The sequence below is a fragment of the Aphelocoma coerulescens genome, unplaced genomic scaffold (assembly GCF_041296385.1).
Source record: "Aphelocoma coerulescens isolate FSJ_1873_10779 unplaced genomic scaffold, UR_Acoe_1.0 HiC_scaffold_75, whole genome shotgun sequence".
NCBI classification, from domain to species: domain Eukaryota; kingdom Metazoa; phylum Chordata; class Aves; order Passeriformes; family Corvidae; genus Aphelocoma; species Aphelocoma coerulescens.
The window spans coordinates 900,548-925,031 of record NW_027184061.1 but is presented as its reverse complement, the minus strand read 5'-3'; the positions used below and the strand labels follow the sequence as shown (position 1 = coordinate 925,031).

Genomic DNA, 24,484 nt, shown 5'->3' with positions numbered 1-24,484 from the left:
GTGCGAAGGGACTGTGGCTCCTGGAGGGATGTTGTGGAAGCAAAATGCTCTCTCGGGGTGTCCTTGCTCCGTGGGAGTTCCCACCACGGGCAGGTTTTTCCTAACAGCATCTGGTTCGTGTTGCCTGTCCCGTTGCAGGGCACCTCACGCGTGGATCCCGAGCAGCTCCTCCTTCGGTGAGTGGGAAAGGAACCTTTGGTGGTGGGAATTGTGCAGAGAGTTGTGAGCTTGGCGTGTGGCAGTCGAGCGCCAGCCTGGGAGGCTGAAGGAAAGTTCCTGCCAGTGTCTTTGCAGCAGCAGCAGCAGCAGCAAAGGGATCCCTGGCACTTTTCTCCTTCTCTGCTGAAGAGCTTTTGAAGAGCTGCAGGTCTGGTTTTGCAGGCAGAAGATTGCTTGCTGGCTTTAGCCACGGTGGAATATGGAATGCCCAGCAATAAGTGGCAATGTCGACTTTAGCCCATTCCTAGTTTGAACAGCTCTGAATCCCATTTCTGCTTAGTGCAGCTGGATGTGTAGCTGAGGATAAATAAGGCGATAACTGAGAGAGAACTTCCTGTCCCTCACGCTACCATCTGTCCACAGGGCACAAAAGCAGCATCAGCTCCTCCTCTGGCTCCCTGTGCTTCCAAAGAGGAGGCCAAAGAGGAGGAAGACAGCAGTGAACTTCCCGCTGTTCTGGGGGATGATGGTGAACTTCCCTCTGTCCCGGGAGACCACAGTGAACCTCCCTCTGTCCTGGGAGATGAGGGCAAACATCCCACGGTTTGGGAATACAACAGTGAAGCTCCTGTGGTGTGGGGCGAGGATGGTGGACATCACCCGGTGTGGGACGAGGACAGCGAGGCTCCACTGCCATGGGACAAGGATGACGGATATCTCCCAGCGTGGGATGAGAACAGAGGACATCGTGGGACTTGGGAAGAGGACGGTGCAATTCTCCCGGCATGGGAAGAGGACGGCAAAAGTGCCGTGGCTTGGAAAGAAGACCAGGAACCTGCTGAATTTTGGGAAGAGGATGGGGAACCTCCCTCTGCTTGGGAAGAGGACACTGAACCTCCCTCTGCTGCGGGATCCTGGGCTGAACCTTCTGACAGCAGCACAGCCCTGCAGCCAGAGGGCAGAGAGGAGTGGTGCCTGATGCAGCTGAGTACGTCTGCTGTGCTGCTGTGTGCCAGAGCAGGGTGCTGCGTGTGTGTCTCAGCATCAGCTGCACCCAGGCTTGCTGTGCAGCTGAATGTCACAGAGTCATTTATTGTCCTTGCCCAGCTGAGAGCAAGGGGCTCCCGGCCCAGGGAGTGGGGCTGCATTTTGGCCCTGCTGCAAGGCGGGGTCTCCATCTGGGAGGGAGCGTCTTCCATGTGGTTTCTTTCAGGGAGCACCGTGAGCGTGGGGGAGCCTGCCGAGAAATACCTGGAACTGGAGCAGGTTGGCCAAGGGTAAGTGCACGGCAGTTACTTCTGCACAAGCAGGGGCCAGGTATTTGCTGGTGCAGGATCAAGTGAGAAGCCAGGCAAGCTGCAAACAGCTTCAGACACTGGGCCACGATCCTGCTGTCTCTCAGTCCTGATCAGAATTGGTAACTGTGGTCAGAAGGCACCGTCAGAGGCCCCTGAGGCCGGCAGTGTCCTGCCTGCAGCAAGGAGCAGGACCTGGAAGATCTTCTGTCCCTGGAATTTGATTGCCTGAAAGAGCAGCTCACTATCTGGTGCCTGTCAGAAAACAGTTCCCAAGAAGATTCCTTTCAAATAGTTTGCTTCCTAAAATATCCACCGGTCAGGATTATCAACATAACGGTTTAGAAACAGAAACCAGAGATAAACTAATAAGTGCCTTTTTCAGCACAGGTAGTAAGCCCCGTACATTCAGTAACAGACACAGAGCTGCTGCACTCGAGGGGAAAATGCATCAGCTGCCTGATGGCAGGGCCCTTGTGGATCCTGCAGCTCATAGGCAGGAAATGGAAAAGGATGAAATACATTCTTTTCCAGTTCTTTAGATACCCGCTCCCACCCTAGGTTTTGGACTAAAGTAATTCAGTGTGGACATTTGGGATTTGCTCCAGCCCTTTTCCTTCGTGTTGGGCCTCAGTTTTCTCTCGCACACCTTGTGTGGCACAGGGCTGGTGGCTGCTGCGCTGCTGTTTGAAGGGTCGATGCACCCAGGTGTTTTGTAAACGCTGCAGGCAGCAGAGATCTCCTGTCTGGGCTGGCTTTCACTCCCAGGGCCTAAAGCGCTGCTTCTTTCTTCTCTGCTGTTCTGTCTCCAGGGCTTTCGGAACCGTTTATAAAGGACTCGACAGGGCCACTGGAGGAGAGGTCAGTGTCACCACGCCCAGCGCGTCGGGCAGCTCTCGAGGGCTTTCCCCTCTGCTGGGAGCTGTGGCTGCAGCTTTGGGGGGCCAGCAGAGCTTTCCTGCACAGGCTGTTCCACTGAGGGCACAGCAGTGTCAGCCTGCAGAGCACGGCTGGGACAGACTTGAGCCTTCTGAAGTGCCCAAAGGAATGCAAGGAGGGCAGCGGTGTCTGTCAGAGCAGGACACGCTGGCTTGGTCTTCATATCTGAAAACATCAGTGCATCAGCTGGTGGAGGCTGAGGCCTAATTTATCTTCATCCCAGCCTCAGACAGGAACACTGTTTAGCAGTTTTTCCATCCTGTATTTCATCTTCAAAGGATACCTCAAGACCTACTTAAGGAGTTATCCTTCTTGGGATCAGTTTGGGGTTTTAGTCCTACTGCAGCTGTTCCCAGAGAGAGGGAGAGGAATGAGAAGATGGATGTGCAGAGCAAAGCTCTCTCCTAAACGCTGCAGCTGTGTTTGGGTCTGGTGTCAGTGACAGCCCGTGACAGGGATCATCTGAGCAATGTTTGTGCGTGTTTGCTCTGTTGTGCAATCCCAAACAGAGCAGTTGCGTTTGAAATCATGACCAAATCCCCCAGGATTGCTAAAGGGTTCCTGGCTGTTTTGCTCTGTTTTCACAGAAGCAGAATTACTTCCTGCTTGCAAAATGTGTTTGAATGATAATGAGAGTGGTGGTAAACTAAGGCGGTTTGAGAAGACAGCAGGTGCAGAGAATGCTGTGAGAGCTTTGAGGCTGAGAGCTGAGGGCCCATTTCTGCAGAGCTTCCAAGGCCAAATGTCTCTGGCCCTGTGTCCTGTAAGCGGCCCCGCAGCGAGCAGAGAAATGGGCTGTGGGAATGTCACTTGCTGAGCCCGGGTGTCCCATCCCAAGGCAGTTTGGCACAGCCCGGCTCCGTCGCTCCACAAAGACTCGCTCCGTGTTTGCTGCGGCCTCCTGCCCCAGACTCCTGCAGTTCAAGGGCTGCAATGTCCTTTCAGGTGGCCATAAAGAAAATGAGTCTCAGAGGGCAGAACAGGGAACGAGCTGTGAATGAGATCCTGGTCCTGAAGGACAAGAAGAACCCCAACATTGTCAGCTTTTTGGACAGGTGAGTGCTTCAGCTCTTATCCCGTGCACGGGCCCTGCGTTAATCTTTCCTGGCATCCGCAGTCTGTAGCCTGTTTTGAAAAAGCCTCACCCGGCCGTAGCTTCCCAAAACAACAGCCTGTCAGTTCACTCCCTCCATGTGCTTTTGTTGCTTTGGTTTGGTTTTTCCTTCAAGTTGACCCAATTTTCTGGGTCTTATGACAAGTGCTGATAAACCCTGTCAGAAATTATTTCCCTTGGCTTCTCCTTCCCAACTCTTTTCCATTGCTGCTGATGCCAGGAAGACCAGGTTCTTGTTTCCAGAAATGCCTCATGTGCCCCTTTTGCAATGGCCTTGCCTGTTTCTGAAGGGACCTTCTGCAAGGTTTTCCAAACACTTGACCACTTTTGTCCTAAGTGCTGCACGGCCTCCTGCCCTGGATAACTCTGGAAGTTGTGTTGCTTTGTTCTGGAGGGAACGGTGGAAGTGCTGAGTTCAGATGCTGAACCAGCTGGGGGCAAGTGTTGTGGTTCCACATTGATCTGGGCTGCTGCTAAACTGCATTTTTCATCTGCTTGCCATCTAAGGCCTCTCCTTTCCCACAGGCGTCTCCTTCTCCTTTAGACTGTGCAGATCCCAAGGACAGTGCAGCCTGGCAGGAATGTCTCTGCATCGGATTCTGTCCTCATTTACAAGTGATCTGGAAACAAAACTCCACTCAAGGCTTTTCCATCAGGGAATTGAGCAGTGCACGTTCATCTCCATGCCATTGTTTGCCTCTTCCAGCTTCCTTGTTGATGAAGATCTCTGGCTGGTGATGGAATACATGGATGGAGGAACTTTGCAGGACGTTGTCAGACAGACACGCATGGCTGAAGGAGAGATGGCAGCTGTCAGTCGGGAGGTGAGGGATCCTGCTTGTGCTTCCCATGGCTTGGACACAATGCTCCTTCCAAGCAGGGCCTGAGAACAGGAGTGGCTCCATGCTCAGAGCTTTGTTTCTGTGTTGTTTTTATGAGCTGCAGAAGAAAGAGCCTCTGAAGTGAACGGCCTGCCAGTGTCACTGCACTTCCACTCTGCTCTTGTCCTCTTTCCTGCTGTTGTGGGACTCTCTGTCTTTTTTGATTTGATTTGCTGTTCTCGGCTTTGCCTTGAACCATTTGCCCGGAGCTTGTCTGCACTGCACTCCTGGCCTGGCACAGCAAAGCTGCTGCTGGCAGAATTCTAAACTGTCCTTTCTTGTGGGATTGTGTATTCGGCCATGGATTTCCACCCTCGTGTTTCTTGCTCTCTCTCAGTGTCTGCAGGGCCTGGATTTCCTCCACTCAAACTGGGTGATCCACAGAGATCTGAAGAGCTCCAACATCCTTCTGGCAACGGACGGCTCTGTCAAGCTGGGTGGGTGTTCCTGGTCAGGCACGGCGCTCCCGGGCTGCGGGTGTGGGGCTGCTTCCCAGTGACGGCCAGAGCCCCACAAGTGCTGCTGGTGGCGGTGCCCGGCCCCTGCTGCCAGCTGAGAGCGGCTGCCCCATGCAGAGAGCTCAGGAGAGGAGCAGGGTGTCAGCAGTGGCTTTGCTCTGGGTGTGGCCCTTGCAGAGGGGCGGGAGTTGGAATCTGAAGCTTCAAGGGAATCACTAAAAGCCACTGCCTGAAAGCTGAGGGTTCCTTTAAGCCCTGAGGACTTTTCCAGCTGGATGCAGCACTGCATTCTCAGACTGAGAGTGGGCAATCTTTGTGCTTGGTTTCCTCATTCCAGCTGCTTTTGACAGTGTTTGTTTCTGTCCTCAGCTGATTTTGGCCTCTGCGCTCAGCTCAGCCCTGAGCAGGAGCAGTGCAGCTCCATGGTGGGCACTGCTCACTGGATGGCCCCAGAGGTTGTGACCAGTTCTCCTTATGGCCCCAAGGTGGACATCTGGTCCTTGGGCATTGTGACCATCGAGATGGTGGAAGGAGAACCTCCTTACTTCGAGCACACGGCGGCCATGGTAAGAGGCAAATTTCCCAGAGTTTGCAGAGGCCTGTGAGCACAGAGGGACCCCGCCCTGGGAGGAGCAGCCAGAGGGCTCTGCCCATCGGGAAGGGAATTCCCAGAGGATTCGAGCCTGAGCACAGACGAATATTCTGCAGTCTCCAGAATTTGCTTTGGGTTTTAAGTTGTTGCAGCTCTTCTGTCTGTGAGGATGACCTGAAAACATGAAGCCAGAGCATCAGCTCTAATCTTATCTTGCAGAAAACCCCAGACCAACCCCAAAACCCACACCCAACCCAACAAGTTTTCTGAAGGAGTTTCTGAAAGAGGTTCTGCGAGATGAACTCCCCCTGACTCTTCTCACTGGGAAACTTGTCTAAAACATGAAGATGATTGTTTAACATCCCCATAGTCTAACATATTTCTTTCCTAGCCCAAGCTACTTTCTCCATGTCACCAAGGCTGAGCTTTCAGCAACCCAAACCTCGGGTTCCTTGCCTGGCAGTTTCTAGGATGGAACATCTTGAATGCATTTACTTGAGTGTCAGTGGCACTGCAGGGATGTATTTGATGTAAGAATCCTTGGAAATAACACAGGCAGACCACAGTGACTCTTGCAAATGGCCTGTAAAGCTGGTATCCGTATTTGGAGAAGCAAAATGGGTTATTTCTGATGGAGGTTCCAACTAACAAAGTCAGCCAATGACATTGGCTCTCAAGGCAACATCATCTGGATGTTGGAATGGCTGTGGCTGCAGCAGTGTTTGGCTTTTTTGGTTGGCATAGAAAAATGAGCTCTGAGCAGCATCTCTGCCAGGGAGGAAAGTGTCCCTGGAGACTGGGGCTGAGAAACCGGGGTCGCTGTGAGCACTCATGGGTGTGAAGGAAGCTGGCAGAGCTTTTTCAGAAGTGTTTGCTTTCCGCGCAGGCTCGCTGTCTGATCCGGCAGAACGGGACCCCGCAGCTGCAGGAGCCCAGGCGCCTGTCGGCTCTGCTGCGGGACTTCCTGGAGTGCAGCCTGGAGCTGGACGAGGAGCGGCGCTGGTCTGCCCAGGAGCTGCTGCAGGTGGATGCGAAGCGGCTGCAGGGGAAAGAGCAGCGCGAGGGAGGGGTTTTCTCGTGGGGCCCCCTCCAATAGTGTCCAGTCTCGCTGCTTTTCACATGCAAAGCCAGCAGAATCCTTGCCTGGTTTGGCTTGGCAGGGTCCTTTGCAGGTCATCTGGACCAGGTGCACCGCAAGGAGCAGGGACATCTTCAAGCAGATCAGGCGGCTCCGAGCCCTGCCTGACCTGAGCCTGGATGTTTCCAGGGAGGAGGCACCTCCCACATCTCTGGGCACCCTCTGCCAGTGTTTCCCCACTCTTCTGATAAAAAAATTCTGCCTCAGATCTAATCTGAGCCTGCTTCCCTCTCCTGAGTTTCAAACCATTCCTCTTTGTCTTGGTGCAACAGAGCCTGTGAGGAGCTTGACTTGGGAAAGTAACAGTTGATTTCTTTCTTTTTCATCCTTTGGGCAGCACCCATTTTTATCATCAGCCAAGCCTCTCTCCAGCCTGAGCCCTCTGATCGCTGCAGCAAAGCAATTGAAGGAGCAGCGGAGGATGTGAAGCACCTGAGGACAGCTTTTCGTTATAGTAGTTAGGACAAGTGGTTAGTTACGGTAGTTAGCACTGCTAGTTAGTTATGGTGGTTAGGACAGCCTGGTAGTTATGGCAGTTTTTTGAATAAAAGCTCTGTTAAACCTCAAGTCCCTTGACGTGTCCCTTCCTTGTCCCCCTGTGACTCAGCTGCCCGGAGCAATGCGAGGGGAGAGCGGGCCCAGCCTTGCCCAGAGCTGAGCCCCAGCAGAGCCCCGGCAGAGCCCAGAGCAGCCTCAGCATCGGCAGAGTCAGCCTGGAAGGAGGCACCTGGAGCCTTCTCGACTGCAGCCGACTCTTGTTTACAAACCGCGTGGGGTGGGAAATGCCACTGGTTCTGCAAGAGGGCAGAGGGGGCCCGGGGAAGGCCCAAGTGCTCCAGGCGAGGCAAAAACCCGCCCAGTGCTGGAGAAAAACCACACCTTTTTCCCCTCCCACGTCGGCCAAAATATTGAATCCTAAACCAAGTCAAACGGGGCAGGGGAGGAGCCCAGGCCCTTCCGTCCCTGCAAACCAAAGCGTCCCTTGCACGGCTCTGAGCCCCGGTGGCCCCGCGGGCGTTGGTTTCTGTCGGGCTCGCTGTCGCCAGCCCAGGGCCAGCCCGGGACTGAAGCCGACTAGCAAAAGCTCGTATACAATTAATCACCTTACAGTACCACAAAATTCAAACAATCCTGTTATTCTGAATCATTTTCTCTCACTGCAGTCTTCAGGCGAGACACAACTGCCCTGGGCAAAAGTCTGGGTGCGGAATTTACTCACTAACCAGTGGGAAGGCTGCATGAGCTTATCGTTTGGAGTCGTGGGTATGCTTGCGTTTCCACAGATACTGGGGTACGGTGGCTACCTGCAAAATGTGTTCGCCCTGACCTACGGCACCAGAGGCAGAACAGGCAACCTCCAAATGATGACCAGAACGCCAACCATCCAAATGGCCACCAGAATGTAGATCATCAGCCTAATGACTCTTCTGATGATGACCAGGATGTCAACCATCAGGCAGATGGTCCTTCTACAAGCAGAGACTGGGATGGTCCTTCCACAAGCAGAGACTGAACTTTAAATTTCTTGTTATGGAGTCAGATCGTTAAAGCCTTAAGGACATATTTAGAATTAATAACTGATGTAAATTTCTATTTAGGATTAATAGTAGAGTTGTTCTCTTGTCAAACAAAAAGGGGGAATTGTAGATACAAAAATGCTGCTAGCAAGGATTTTCTTGCTATTTTCTAAGTCCGTGAGAGACTTTTCTCTCTCACAGAAGAGGTGGCAGGGAATGCAAACAACCAAACTACCTGCAACCTTGAAAAGTCTTGTTTATGGTACAGTAGAAAAATATTTTGACAATGGATGTTTTAGGATTTTAGCCAATCCCCAAGGGGAGGCTGATCCTTTGTCCAATTAGACTCTGAAGAAAAAAGTCTATAAAAGAGTTTGTAAAATAATTAAATAAATCAATCTTGCTGCACAATTCCTGCCTGCTGGACCTTCTCTCCTCCTCTTCCCTATGGCTGCGGGACACGGTGATACACCCTAGGGCCTAGGCCTGTGGTAATAGCTTTCTGTTCAAGTTACAAAGCATTTTAAACCTTTCTTTGCAGAGTATCTTAATACATATCAACCAATAAGCACCATACACAATACTTTTACATTTGGCTATAGCCAAATAGCTACTACCATTACCATATTATAGTCATTATTATCCAATCACAAGAGTAAGTAAGTTACAATTAAAGCTTACAATGGAAAGTTCTCAGACCTTTCTTCCACCTGCCACATCGACATTTGTTTGCCGGTGATAGCTCTCTCTTTTTGGTAAAAACATGTTTTCTATTTACTTATGCTCTTCTTGAGACTTATTTACTTGGTGAAAAACACGTCTTTGTTTGTTGTCACATACCTTTGTTCTAATCATAAAAATCTCCTTCCAGCTCATCTCCAACCTTTGCCTTCTCAGTTATTCAATGATCACTGGTTCAGCAAAACACCTTTTCTCTACATCAAAACTTGCTTTCATTTCTATCTCACCCTCAGTTTCTACATTCAGAGATCTTTCTGCCAAGCCTACATATCTGTGAAACTTTCTTACCAAACTTTCATCCTCTCCAACACGGGAACTGAATGCCACGGACAGTGATTGCTGGGAGTTGGAGATTCCAAACGCTCCAAGGGGCCGGAGGGAACCGTGCTGCGGCCTCGGGGCCTCCCTGGGGCACCACGGGGACCCCCCGAGCAGAGCGACTCTTCCCCCCCCCAAAATCCGCAGCTTTGGGTCAGCTGAGGAAAAGAGCTGGAAAAAGGGGCTGGAAAGGGGCTGGAGCCCGAGGGGACCCCTCAGCCATGGCCCGGAGCAGCCGCAGGAAAATGCCCCGGAAACCAAGGAAATCGATGGAAGTAATGAGGAATTTTGGAACTCTTCCCGCTGCTGTTTCCAGAAGGTCCCAGCCGGGTCCTGCCGGGAGGAGCCGGGGACGGGGAGGGGCCTCAGGGCTTAATTGGGGAGAAAAGTTGAATTGGGGCAAGGAAACTTTAATGGTGGGGAGAAAATGTGAACGGAGGGGATTTGAATGGGAGGGGATGGTTTGAATTGGGCAGAGAAAATGAAGTGGGGAAGGAGCCCCCCAGCCCTCGGCTGTGCCCCGAAGGTGCTGCCAGCGGTTCCCCTGCTCCCACCCCCTGGGCTGGGGGCGCGGAGCTGCCGCTGCTCCCCGGGAATGCCACGGGATAAAAACTCCACTCAAGCTTTTATGTTCCCAGTCATTCCCAATAAGATCCCAGTTGCCCCCAAGATGGTCCCAGTTGTTCCCAGTCATGCCCTGTAGGGTTCCTTTCACTCTCAGTCCCTCCCAGTAGAGTAAGGTAGGGCCCCAGTCACTTCCAGTATGAACCCAGCCACTCCCAGTCAGTCCCTGTGATGCCTTTTGCCCCCATCATGGTCCCAGTTGCTCTAAGCATGATCCCAGTATGAGTCCAGTCACCCCCAGGATGATTCCAGGTAACTTCCCAGTATGAGTCAGGTTTGATTCCTGTCACCCCCAGTATGATTCCAGTCACTCCCAGATACTCCCAGAACTATGCCACTCACTCCAATATGACCCTGTCACTCCCAGTATGATCCCAGTATGACCCCAGTATGGGCCAGCTGCTCCCAGGATGATCCCAGTTGCCCCCTGCATTTTTCCAACTGCACCCTTTCACCACCACTGTGGTTCCAGTCACTCCCAGAATGATTCCAGTCATTCTCAGTATGGTGCAAATCACTCCCAGTATATCCCAGCAGCACCCATTGGGCCTCAGCATGTTCCCAGTAGCCCTCAGTGCGGTCCCAATATATCCCAGTATAATCCCTGGTGCTCCAAATCTGCTCCTGCCCAGTCCCGGTCCTGGTCCCAGTGTATCCTGGTGTCCCATTCTGTCCCAGTTCATCCCAGCCTGTCCCAGTCCATTCCGGTCCCTTCCCGGCAGCCGCTGCCGTTTCCCAGATCCTTCTTTCCCCCCCCCCCATCAAAGCTGCCCCCCGGCCCCCCAAGATGCTGACGGGGATCGGGGGCTTCGTGTTGGGCTTTGTCTTCCTGACGCTGGGGCTCGGCTTCTACCTGCACAAGCCGGTGACGGGAGGGGCCCGGGGGTCGTGTCCCCCCTCCCCCGGAGCTCTGTGCTCCCCCGGGGCCCCCCAGCCCGGTGTCACCCCCTTTGCTCTGCCCACAGAGCTCCTGAGCCGCCGGTGGCCGCAGCCCCTCCCCGTGGCCTCGGGCCCGACCGGGACCCCCCGCTCCGTCCCCGCGCTGATTTTGGGGGGTCGTGTGTCCCCCCCAGCCTCGCTGTCACTCTGCCCCTGCCCGGCTGCTCCCAGTGTTCCCAGTAAAGCTTCCCAGTTTGGGCTGGTCCCGTTTATTGAGGGGCACTGGGGAGAGACTTGGAGGAAACTGAGGGGGAGCCGAGAGTGGAGGGGGCAGAACCGACCCTGGGATGGATCGGGAATGGGGACCCCCCTGTGTCCCCACCGTGTCACCCCGCTCTGGGGGGCCCTTGGGAAGCACCTGAACGCCAACACAGCCCCCAGAGAACAGCAAAACGTGCAGGGACGCCCCTAAATCCCACAGCCTCCAACGACCCCCAAATCCCACAGAAAAAGTCCCCCCAAAAGAGCCCCGAAGAAAGGCGCCAATCAGAGACAGCGCATGACAAGCTTCAGCCAATCAGAGCGCGCGGCGCTGGTGACTCACCAGTTGCCAGGCAGACCCGCAGCGCTCAGCGCTCCCCACCCGGACCCCACCTGCGCCCCCCCCTCGCCCCCAGCGCCCCCCGCCAGGGGAATTTGAGGAGGGGGCGCGTGGGGGGAGCCCAGGCCGGGCCCAGAGCCCAGCGCTGCCCCAGCCCGACCTGTCCCGGCTCCGTCCCGGCTCCTCCCGCGGGATGCGGCCGCGCTGGGAAAACGGGGCGGCCAAGGGTGGGCGCTGGGCCTGGGGGGAGCAGGAGAAGGGATGGAGGAGGAGGAGGAGGGGTGAGGAAGGAGCGGGAGAAGGGCCTGGAGAGAAGAGGAGAAGGAGGCGGGATTAGGAAGGAGAAGGAGGGGGAGGAAGAGGAAGGTGAGAGGAAGAGGAGGAGCAGGAAGAGGAAAAGCAGCAGGCGAAGCGCGGGGTCGGTGCCCGCTCTGTCCGCCGCGGCCCCGGGAGCATCCCGCAGGTGAGCGGGGAGGGGGAGCTCGCCCCAAATGTCTTGGGGGTCCCCGAGAGGTGTTTTCTTTGGGGGATGTTTGGAGCTCGCAGCTTCTGGAATGGAGCCCCAAATCTCCTTGTGGGTCCCTTGGTGGGTTTCATTTGGGGGGGTGCGATGTTTGGATCCTGCGGGACCCCAAAGCTGAGCCGCAAATGGCCCTTCAGGGGATATTTTGGGGACTCCGTCCCGGTGCAGGGGTGGGAGGAGGACATCGTTCTTGGAGCCCCCCTGGGCGAGCCCCGGGGTGGGGTGAGGGGAGAGGGGCGATCCCGGAGCTGGGGGACCCCCGGAGCCTGGAGAGGGGGTGAGCCTGGATAAGGATGGACCCCTGGGAACACTGGAAGCCCGGAGCAGAGAATGAGGGGAGAAGGGACCCCTGGGAACCCCAAAACCCCCCGGATCATCCCTGAGTGGGGCTGTGGAGAGCGGGAACCCCAGGAGCCACGGGACCACGATGAGGCCAGGGAATGGAGACCCTCAGAACCCCAAGTGGAGAGATCAGAGAGGGAGAAGTGCTGGGAGGGTTTTTTGGGCTGAATCGTGGTGGTTTGCGGTTTTTATAGACACAAAAGCCCCAGAGAATTCCATAGATGGACCTGGGCAGGAGGAACCCCCAGCCCAAGGCACTCGTCCCTTGTTTCTCCTCCCAATCCAGGATTTGTCATTCCCAAGGCGTAGCTGGATGGAGGAGGAGGAAAAGCCCCGGAGATGCCACACAAGGAGGGGCTGCAAACGCAGCCCAGAGAGATCCAAGGAGGAAAGAGCCCCCTGTGCTGGGAAGGCTGCCAGAGATCCAGGGGGAGCTCAGAGCTGGGGGAGAAGCCTCAGGGTGGGGAGAAGCCCCACAAGTGCTTGGAATGTGGGAAGGGCTTCAGCTACAACTCCCATCTGAGGGTACACCAGAGGATCCACACTGGGGAGAGGCCCTATGAGTGTGGGGAATGTGGGAAGAGCTTTAGCCGGAGCTCCCAACTGATGGAACACCAGAGGATCCACACTGGGGAAAAGCCCTATGAGTGTGGGAAATGTGGGAAGAGCTTTGGCCGGAGCTCCAGCCTGTGGGGACACCAGCGCATCCACACCAGGGAGAGGCCCTACGAGTGTTCTGAGTGTGGGAAGAGGTTTCCAAGCAGCTCCGATCTCCTCAAGCATCAGAGGAATCACACGGATGAGAGGCCCTTCCGCTGCCCCGACTGCAGGAGGGGCTTCAAGCAAAAGTCCAACCTCGTTACCCACCGGCGCATCCACACCGGGGAGAGGCCCTACGAGTGTCCCCAGTGTGGGAAGGGCTTCAGCTACAACTCCTGCCTCATCCGGCACCAGAGGATCCACACTGGGGAACGGCCCTATGAGTGTTCTGAGTGTGGGAAGAGGTTTCAGACCAGCTCCGATCTCCTCAGACATTAGCGGATTCACACGGATGAGAGGCCCTTCCACTGTCCCGACTGTGGGAAGGGCTTCAATCAAAACTCCCACCTCATCAGGCACCATCGCATCCACACCGGGGAGCGGCCCTACGAGTGTCCCCAGTGTGGGAAGAGCTTCTCACAGAGCTCAAACTTGACCCAACACCAACGGAGGCACCGCTAAGGGAAGCCCTGCGAGTGCCCCGAGTGTGGGAAGAGCTTCGTGTGCTGCTCCAGCTCCATCCCCTGTGGGAGGATCGGCGTTGGATGATCCCCAGTGACCCCCGTGGGGCAGAGCCCTGGTGACCCCCGTTCCGGGTGATCCGCGCTGGGTGGGGGGAAGGTGTTGGAGAGATTTCTTTGCCTTCTCCTTGTGCTGCTGGGATTTGGTTGGGAATAAATTCCCTCCCTGTGCCCAGGCTGGGTCTGTTGGATCTGGAAGCTTCCTCCATGTCTGGCAGAGCCAATCCCTGGCAGCTCCAAAGATGGAGGTGCCGGATGCAGAGATGCCCCCACAGCCCCTGGGAAGGAGGGAGGGGTGGGGGAGGGTGTTTTTAAGGGTCTTCTTTTCCTTCTCATTCTCCTGCTGTTATTTTTTCAGTGTCATCAATTTAATGAATATCTCTAATTAGAGCCTGTTGTACCCGTGCCAGTGTTTGCTGAGGGATCTCTCCCAGTCCTTATCCCCACCCAGGAACCCTCAGTTCCATTTTCTCTCCCCTGTGGAGCTGCGGGGGGCAGGGACAGAGTGGCTTTGGTGGGTGCCTGGCACCGGGCCAGCGTCACCCCAGGCCATGGGCACGCCTGAGATCCCGCGTCCCTGGGGACACATTTCTGGGCACAACTGAGCTCCCACCTGCCCCGCACCCCGAGGTTCCCCCTCCAAAAAACCCCACCGCGGGGCTGCAGCGTCCCTAAAGCCCCTCAGCCAATCAAAATCGTGGCCAGCGCTGGCCTTGGGGCGAGTGGCGGCAACTGGGGCCGTACTGGTGGCACTGGTGGTGCTGGGAGCCCCCCCGGCTGCGGGCACGGAGCTCTCGGGTGAGTGGGGGGATGGGACACGATGGGAAAGAGGGGGAGAAGGGGAAAAAGGGGTGATGGGACCCCTAAAATGAGTGAGAGGTGGAGGGGACCCTCAAAGGAAGAGCAGGAGGGGGCTGAAGAGTGGGGGAAAAACGGATGGGAGGGGGTGGGAAAGTGGGGAAAAGTGGAGGATGGGACCCAAAAACTGAGCGGGAGTGGGCTGGGGATTGGGGGATTGTGGGGGAAAAGGGTGGAAAGGGTGAAAAGGGGGGAATGGGACTCCAAAACTCCTCTGGGGAGCGGCTAGAAATGGTGGGAGAGGGGATGTGAAAAAGGAAGAAGGATGGAAAAGAGGAAGTCAGAGCACGGGCAGGAGGGTCCCATGGCGGCCGTGGGGCACAGGGGGTGTGGAGCGGGGATCCGGGGTGGCTCCCGGAGCTCTGGGCGTGCTGGGGGCTGCAGGGGGGCACCCCCTGAGCTGTGTCCCACACACACAGGGGTGTTCCAGGGGATGATGAAGTCCGAGTGTCACTTCATTAAGGGCACCGAGCGGGTGAGGTTGGTGCAGAGGAGCATCTGACAGCGGGAGCAGCAACTGCACTCGCCAGCGATGTGGGGCTGTTTGTGGGGGACAGCCCGTGTGGGGAGAAACAGGCGCAGTGCTGGAACAGCCATCCAGCCAGACTGGGGTACAAACGGGCTCTGGCGGACAGGCTCTGCCGGCACCACCGCGACATCGTTGCCCCGTTGCTCGCGGCCCGCAGAGGTGCAGAACGTCGGGCAGAGCGAGTCCCCTCGGGCCCTGCCCTGGGGATGAGCCTGGAGCCCCTCAGCCCCCCTGGTGCCCATCCCCGGGGCCTCTTGTCCTTCCAGCTTCCCCTGAGGTGTCCCAGTCCCTCCCAGTCCCTCCCAGTCCCTCCCAGTCCATCCCAGTCTCTCCCAGTGCCCCCGCGCGTGTCCATCCTAGCCCTGCGTGGCGCTGACGCCCCTCAGCCAATCAGAGCGCGTCTCTCTGATGACTCATCAGTTGCCAGGCAGACCCGCAGCGCCGAGTGCCCCGTGCTGGACTCGGCCTCCCAGTGCCGCGCGCTCCATTCCCAGTCGCTCCCAGTGCCCTCCCAGTGCCTCCCCAGTGCCCTCAATCCACTCCCCTCTCACGAGGGCAGCTCACTTCTCTCAGAACACCCCAACCCGAAGCTGTCTGTGCTTCTAGGCCGATCTCTTGTCCTGTTTTTCGGTGTTGGGCATTCCATCAAGAGCCACCCTTCTTTTTAACCTTGGCGAATGGGCTGGGAGAGGGTTTGGGGGATCCTCGCAAGGCAGGGAGCAACTGGGATGGGGCTTGTGGAGTCCTGGAGGAGATGAGAGTGGGTTTGGCATGTGCTGGAAGGTTTAACGGCGTTCTGGACAGATTGTGGACGAAAAAAAGAGGGGTTTAGGGGGTCCTGATGGCTCTCTGGGGGGGTTTTAGAGAGGTCCTGACCCCTGTGGACCCCCCAGAGATGCCAGCGGACACTGCCTGAAGCAAGATTCTGATGGGGATTGGGGACTTCGTGTTGGGCTTCATCTTCCTGGTGCTGGGGCTTGGCTTTCACTTGCTCGAGGAGGTGACGGGGGGTCCCGGGGATCGCATCCCCCCTCCCCCAGAGCGTGTGTGCCCCCCCGGGCCCCCCAGCCCGGTGTCACCCCCTTTGCTCTGCCCACAGAGCTCCTGAGCCGCCGGCGGCCGCAGCCCCTCCCTGTGGCCTCGGGCCCAGCCGGGACCCCCCGCTCCATCCCCGCGCTGATTTTGGGGCGGGTCCTGTGTCCCCCCCAGCCCCGCTGTCACTCTGCCCCTGCCCGGCTGCTCCCAGTGTTCCCAGTAAGGCTTCCCAGTTAGGGCTGATCCCGTTTATTGGGGGGCAGTGGGGAGGGACTCTGGGGAACCCCGCGGGGGGGCCAAGATTGGGGGGGCAAAACCGGCCCTGGGATTGATCGGGAATGGCAACCCCCGTGTTTCTCCCCCGTGTCACCTCACTCTGGGTGCTGGGAGCCCCCGGCTGCGGGTGAGGAGCTCTTGGGTGAGTGGGGAGGGGCGCGGGGACGGTGGGAAAGGTGTCTGAGAGGGGGATAAGGGCTGGGGGGACAGCGGGAAAGGGCTTCCCATGAGAGTCCCTTCGTGTCCCCATCACTTGATCTCTTGAGCTGTTCCCTGGGGCTCTCGGGGGGGCAGAACCTCACTGGGGTGGTCCCCAAACCCCTGTCCCTCCCTGGGGGTCTCATGGGGGGTTCCTCCCCACCCAGCAGCTGGTGCTGAGGCGGCCGTGGGGCAGAGAGGGGTGGGAAAGGGGTGTCCAGGGGGGTCCCTTGAGCTCCCAACCTGCTGTGGGGTGCTGGGCGCTGCTGGAAGGGGGCACCCCCTGACCTGTCTCCCACACAGGTGTGTTCCATTCCTGGGGAAAAGCCCACTGGCACTTCCTTGATGACAACAACTGGGTGAAGTTCATGGACAGGAACATCTACAACTGGGAGCAGTTTGGGCACAGGGGATACCCCAAAATTTGGAGGTGGGATGGAGTTGTTTTGAGGTGGAATTGGCACAACAGAGCCAGCCTGGGCACAGGGAGGGAATTTATTCCCAACCAAATCCCAGCAGCACAAGGAGAAGGCAAAGAAATCTCTCCAACACCTTCCCCCCACCCAGCGGGGATCACCCAGAATGGGGGTCACCAGGGCTCTGCCCCACGGGGGTCACTGGGGATCATCCAACGCCGATCCTCCCACGGGGGATGGAGCTGGAGCAGCGCACGAAGCTCTTCCCGCACTCGGGGCACTCGCAGGGCTTCCCTTAGCGGTGCCTCCGTTGGTGTTGGGTCAAGGCAGAGCTGCTGGAGAAGCTCTTCCCGCACTCAGGACACTCGTAGGGCCTCTCCCCAGTGTGGGTGCGCTGGTGTGCCCTCAGGGTGGAGCTCCACCCGAAGCTCTTCCCACACTGCAAGCACTCATAGGGCCGTTCCCCGGTGTGGATCACCTGGTGCTGGATCAGCTCGGAGCTGCTGGTGAAGCCCTTCCCACATTCCCCACACTCGTAGGGCTTTTCCCCAGTGTGGATCCTCTGGTGCTGGATCAGGTTGGAGCTCCTGCTGAAGCCCTTCCCACATTCCCCACACTCATAGGGCCTCTCCCCAGTGTGGATCCTCTGGTGCCTGATCAGATTGGAGCTCCACCTGAAGCCCATCCCACATTCTGGGCACTTGTGGGGCTTTTCCCCACCCTGAGGCTTCTTCCCCAGCTCTGAGCTCTGCCTGGATCTCCGGTTGCCTTCCTGGCACAGGGGGGATCTTTCCTCCCTGGATCTCTCTGGACTGTGTTTGCAGCCCCTCCTCATGCGGCATCTCCGAAGCTTTTCCTCCTCCTCCATCCGGCCACGCCTTGGGAATGGCAAATCCTGAATTGGGGAAAAAACAAGGGGTGAGCGCCTTGGGCTGGGGGTTCCTCCTGCCCAAGTCCATCACCGGGCATCTTGTGTCTGTAAAAATCTCCAAAACACAGAGATTCAGCCCAAAATGCCCCCAGACATCAAGACACAGACCTAAAACTCCCAAAACATCAAGATTCAGACAAAACACCCTCCAAAATATAAACACATTCAGCCCCCACAAAAAAACCAAAGCACCAACATGGAGCCCAAGAAACCTCAGAAACACCAAGATTCACCCACGGGAAAATCGTGGATCCCCCTCCCTGATCACCTGCTGGATGGGGGAGGCAACGCTCCTGGGGCTGGGGGGAGGCTGCAGATACAGCGAGTGATGGAACCTTGCGGTGCCTCCTCTTCCTCCTCCTGCTCCTCCTCCTGTATCCCTACTCTTCCTCACACTCCTCTTCCTCACACTACTCCTTCTCCTGCAGAATCCCACCTGCTGCTCCCACGGGCATCGTTTCACCATTCTGGTCTCCAGCCCTGCTCCTCCAGCCTTTCTCCTGCTCCCCCCAGGCCCAGCACCCAGCCCTGGCTCGCTCTGCCCCCCAGAGCTCTCGGATCGCACAGCACGAGCAGCGATGCAGCTGCGGCAGCTCGGGCTGGGGCAGCGCTGGGCTCTCGGCCGCTCCTGCCCGCACTCGGCCCCCGCCGCAGCCACTTCTGCCAGCACAGCACGGCCCGGCCCGGCCTTGGCGCTCCCCCCCTCCCACCTCCCCAAATTCCCCTGGCGGGGGGCGCCAAGGCCGGGCCACACGTGGGCTCCAGCTGGGGAGCGCCGGGCGCTGCGGCTCTGCCTGGCAACTGCTGAGTCACCAGCGCCGCGCCTTCTGATTGGCTGAGCGCTGCCTGAGGGCCGCGCCTGCACCAAGGGGGGACACCCTGCTCCAGGGGGGATGTCCCGAAAACCGGGCACCCCCAGCGAACCAACAACACCAACGCCTCCTTACAAACACATGCTCTGAATCTGCTCGGACACAGCCACACGCACTTGCACACAAGCAAGTGACAGCACAAACCAGCAGCTCCACAAAATGGCACTGACTGACACACACTGCTGCTCAGCCAAGCTCCTGCTCAATTCCTCAACTTCCAGAACAACAACAAAGCCTGAACAGAACCATGGACATCGTTTCCTATACAAAAGGGGACAATGTTGAGGCAGTTTGCACATTCTCCCAGAGCTAATTAAGGACATGGACACCCAGCAGGGGTAAAAAAGGAAGTCGAGAAGGGGTCTCAGCAACAGGGGACGGATGGTGTTGGTGTGCTGGGAAGGGATTGGTTGAAGGGAGTGTGCAGGAGTATGGTTAAGGCAAACAGCAGCAGGAGGAATCTATGTGGTAAGAAAGGAAAAGGAAGATGGAAAACAGGAGGAAGAGAAAAAAGTGAGGACAGGGAGGCCTTATAGCACAATCTTATCCTCAAAATTTCTTTGATTACGCAGGGAATAAGTGGGAAAGATGAGCAGGGGTGTTTTATTCAACCACTATCAGTAGATGTGGGGGATGGGTTTGAAAGGCATCAATTTCTCTTTGCTCCTAATTGTGATTGTAATTTACTGGGAAGGGATTTGGTGGCTGAAGTGGGAATGCAAATTAACATTGTCAAAGGAGATACAGAGGCTAATGCTGCTGGACCTTTGTGTCAAATGTCTGCGGAGGCCTCTGCTGAAGGGAACCCAGAAGTGTGGGCAGCCCCACGGAAATAGGGAAAATCAGATATGGAGCCTCTCCAAATTCCTCTGAAGCATCCAGGACAAGTGGTGTCTAAAAGCAATACCCTGTTCCAAGGGAGGCAAGGAAGGGGTTACAGCCTCTTACTGAGTCCCTGCTAAAGGCAGCGCTTCTGGAGCCAGGCATCTCTCCCTACAACTCTCCTCTCCTGCCAGGCAAGAAACCCCATCATGGACACCAGAAGGAAAGCACAATTTTCAAGGCTTCAAAAGCAGATTAACTGAGCCTCCTGCCCTGGCCCTCCCACACAGGGAAAAACCATTTGAATTGCATGTGGATGTTAATCAGGGCCATGCCAAAGGAATTCCTGGGCTCAAATGTTTCACCCAGTGGCCAGAGAGTGGCCTCATTGTCTGCAGAATTGTGCAGCCCCGGCTTTATTGGGAACTGAGGCCTGCAAACTGACAGCAGCAGAATCTCTCATTGTTCAAGCCTGGCATCAAGGTAAAGCTTTGTTAACCAAAGGAGCCTCTAAATGGATGAGCAGCGCTGGGTTCTTACAGAATGAAACTTGTTGGATGGAACAGGAGGATTCAGAGTTGAGGACAGGGCAAGGGTTGAACCCAGCCTCCTGTTTGAACGGCCCTGGACACGGGGCTGGCAAGAAACCCATGGCTGCAGTCAAGTGACAGAGCTCCAGAGCCGGCCTAGGAGAGATTTACCAGACATTCCCTGGCCTGAGGGAGAAAAGGTGTTTAGGGATGGGGCTTCAAGGGCAGCAGAAGGGAAAAGAGTGACAAGACACGCTGCTCTTAAGGAAAGGGAAGGAGACAAAGCGCAGCTCAGCGCCCGCATGCTCAGCTCAAAGGGCCGAGCTGGGGGTGCTTGGAAGAGCCTGGCACTGAAATGCCCTGAGCAGGAAGGCTTCAATATCTTCTGCTAACAGCATGGCAGCTCACAGCGGGGCAGAAGCATTTCCAACTGCTTCAGCAATCCCTGCATCAGTTCTTAAGGCATGTTTGGAACAAACAATTCCAAGATATGGGATTGTGGAAGCAATGGACTCAGACAGGGGAACTCATTTTTACAGGAATGACCCTTCAGGCCGTTCTGGCTGCTTTAGGAACACAGTGGGACCTCCAAACGCCCTGGCACCCCCAGAGTTCGGGTCGGGTGGAAAGAATGAATGGGGAAATAAAGAAACACCTTCTGAAACTGCTGAGAGAAACCAAGATGCCACGGGTACGGCTGCTGCCATTGTCTTTGGCAAGAAGAAGAGCCAGACCCAGGGCAGATATTCAATTATCTCCCCAGGAATCCATGTTTAGAATTCCTTACCCTGGTGTGATAAATGAGTGAATGATAAACGTTGTCTTTCACATATATGAATCAAATATTTAGAAGTGATGATGGATTGTGTAGAAAGATTGTTACAGTAAAATGTAGTTAAGTAGAAACAAGATTTAGATAAACTGTAACTTTGAAATAGTTGTAGTAAGTTAAGAAATGTATTAATAAACACACGGTAATAAATGTCTTTTGAGCTGAGAAACTACAGAGCCAGGAACCAAGACATCTTAGAGAAACAAAGAAGATAAACCGCATGCATCCCAGGAAGATTGTTACCTCATCAGAGCTCACACCGCCCAAGGGAACTGGCAGCTGCAAATGAGGCTGGAGACTGCGGAGGCACCGGAGAGAGGGGGCCTGTCTGCAGTTCTGAAGCGATCCAGAGGACTGAGGCGGTGTCCTGCTGGGGGAAGGGGCAGAAACGGGACAGGGGGAAAGGGGAGAGAAGTGTAAATTCCTTTCTGGGTTAATGAATATGTAACAGTTCAGGAGAGTACTTCAGCCCACAGTAAAATGAATGGAGGGCGCCTCTGGCAACATTGCCAAGCGCCCCAGGCTGTGATTTGCCTTTGTTCTACTAATAAATGTCCAAAATTACATTGCTTAAAATTTAGCTTTTGTATTCATTTTCTTCAGCCTTGATCCTCTAACACTAAAAAGGTTGTTGGAGAGTTTTTGTTTCCCCCCCCCCCCCCGCAGTTTTGGTAACAAGATTACATCATTAGACGGTTTTTTCTTAATAATCCTACTTTGACATTGTCAGTTGGGTCTGGGCCAGGGGTGTGAGAGTCAATTTATAGTCACAGGAAAAGAAATAGCGAAAATCTTTATTAGTTTAGGGGTTTTTTTATGTATGTGTGTGCGTGGCTGTTAGTGATGGCAGAATTTTGCAACGGGTTTTTCGATGTTCACATTTAGGTTGCATTTTGCAAAACTGGAAGATCTTTAAAGGAGACCCTTTAACTCATAAACAGTTAAAAAAAAACATGGAAAAGAAAAAGGGAAAGGAGCAGCTTATGGGGGTTGGGGGGGGGGGGAAGGCCCATAGGTGAGTCACCTGATGGTTGCCCCGGAGGAGAAGCTTCCTTCCAGGCAGCCAGCAGAGGAGCTTTAGAAATGCAAATTAACTCTGCTGCGGGAAGTGTGCACAATGTCCCAGGCTCTCCTTGCCTGCCAGAGGAATTGGCCTGATTCCCTCTGCCCCTCACCCCAAGCTCTGCCTCCCTGCACAGACGGAATTTGCATCGCTAAAGGCAGAGCCCACACTGAGCATCTCGGACTCTGCAACAGAAATCCCTGAAGCTGCAAAGGAAAACAGCAAACGGAGAATGTTGGGAGAACTTCACTCACAAAAGCGGGGGGGAATCATCCCTCTCCCCACTCCAACATCTGCTGGCACTGTCTGGGTTATACAGGGTGCGTTTGACCACTGGGCTGCTTTTGCTGCCACAAGGTCAGCGAAATCGCTTGGGAATCCAAGGATGTGATGATTTAATCAGAGAAAAGAGGTCAATTGATGCATCCCTGGATGAAGGGACTGCCCAAAAATGGGGAAAAGGTGAACGGCACCAGAACAAATCCTACAACACCATGGAGCAGCCCCTGGGAACCCAAACAAATTCATACCAGGTGCCAGAGAACCCACAGATCATTTCAATGCATCATTAGATTACAAGCTGTCCTCCAAATCATAACCAAGCACACAGCTCCAGCTCCTGACCTTCTCACCCACCAATCCACTCCCATGAGCAACGCCACATTTCACCCTGGGATGGCATCAGATTCTCTTTCAGCAGAAGGACCAGGAGGTTGTGAAAAATTAAAGGACTTAAAGTGCTCTTGGCAAAGAGATGGCAAAGGAAAAGTGGGGAAACAGAGAACAAAGGAAACAAAGACTTAACAGAGCCATGAATATCGGATGTTCTACAAAGTGGGGGTGCACATTAAGGGGCACATGCAGCAGGCGGATCGGGAAGTCTGTACCTTCCAAGGACCTCAGCCACGGGGGAAAGGGACACGGAGATGCGGCCGCGGAAATCGGCATAAAAAGGAGGCTGCGTCCTCCAACACTTGGACAGACCCCACGGGAAATGCCCCGTGGCCTCTCCCTTGGTCCAGGAATAAAGTTCCTTTTACAGGACTCCTCCGGCTCCTCTGGGGACACAAACCTCTGGCCACGGGAACTTTCCCGCACACTCCCGCCGACGGGGCAGCCACCTCTGTCCTACCCACAGCAGCCGGGACGAGCCAGCGCTGCTCCGGCACCGGCTCCTGCCGAGGCAGCAGCGGCAAGGAGAGCGCGGGCAGCCGCTCCCGCAGCGCCCTCACGCCAGGGCGAACACGGCGCCCACACGGCACAACGAACCCGCCCCAGCCCCCTGCCGCCCCCTCCGCCCGCAGCCAGCGCCGAGCCCCGCCAGAACCGAGCGCGGCTCCCACCTGCGCTGGGGCCGCCTCCGAGCTCCGCCGCCGCCTCACCGGGCTCCGGCCGCCGCCGCCGCCGCTCCCGGGCCCGCACAGACGCTCCGCCAATGGCGCCTCTGCTGCGCCACGGCCGCCCTGCCGGCGGCTCCGGGCCCGGGCTGCTCCCCGCTCCGACCAATCAGCGCGCCAGAACCACGACTGACGGCAGCACCGCCCAATCGCAGCGAGGGGCGGGCTCTGCACACGGCCCAGCCTCGCCCCGCGCTCCCAGCGCCCCCCGGGCTGCGTGAGGGGAAAGCCGCAGCTGAGGAACAGCCCTGGAACGGGCCCGGCCCGAGCCGCCATTCAGCTGGGAAGGGAAACAAAGCTCTCCGCTGCTCCCGGCCCGACTTGCCCAGCCCTGCGTGTTGGCTGCCTCCGGCTCCTTGGGAAGCCCTGCAGCCTCCCGACTCCCGCCCCTAATTCGGAGCATCAGTGCATGGCTTTGATTTCCCCGAAAAAGGGAAAACCGCCCCAAACCCCTTTGGCTGAGTGCACGAGGGGAGAGATTTGTGGCAGAAAACTCCAAAAACTCAGGGCAGGATAAGGAGAATTAAAAGAAGACCCTTCCAAACATCTTCCTCTCACCCATCCCTCCTTCCAGCTCCACCTCCCACCCCGGCAGTGCAGGACACAGGGAATTGGGGCCATGCTCAGTTCATCCCCGGTGCCTTCTCCCGCTGCTCAGGGACAGGAGTCGTTCCCCTGCTGCACTCTGGGCTCCCTCCCACCAGACAGTTCTCCAGGAACTTCTCCACCCTGAGTCCGTCCCACGGGCAGCAGTCCCCTCACACTGCTGCAGCCCCGGGGGTCACTCTGCCCCGGGGTCAGTCCTGCAAGGAGAGGCTGCTCCAGCGGGGCCCCTCTGTCCACGGGTCTCCCACGGGGTCACAGCCTCTCCTCAGGCATCCCCCTGCTCTGGTGGGGGCTCCTCCAGGGGCTGTGGGGTATCTCTGCATCCACGTGGATTTCCAAATCTCTTCCACATTCCAAGCACTTGTGGAGCTTCTCTCCACCCTGAGGCTTCTCCATCAGCTCTGAGCTGTGGCTGGATCTCCGGCTGCCTTTCTGTCTCATGGGGGGTCTTTCCTCCTCGCAGCTCCCTGGGCTGGGTTTGCAGCCACTCCTCGTGGATCTCTTCAGTTTTTCCTCCCCGCTGGATTCCTGCATCGAGGAGCTGCTCAAAGCGGCCTCTTCCATGAGGTTCTGCCACAGGGATTTGTTCCCCCCAGTCTCCATCTGCAGCTCAGTGCCTGGGGCAGGAAGGAGAAGGAGAGGAAGGGACAGGGAGAAGGGAAAAGGAAAAGGTAGAAGGAGAGGAAGGAACAAGAAGAAGAAACCAGGGAGGAAGGAG

General features: G+C 56.2%; 1 pseudogene; it reads right to left on the bottom strand.

The window, feature by feature from the left end:
- The window catches only part of LOC138102437 (uncharacterized), a 705,988-nt pseudogene that overhangs the window by 353,833 nt on the left and 327,671 nt on the right, over nucleotides 1–24,484 (bottom strand).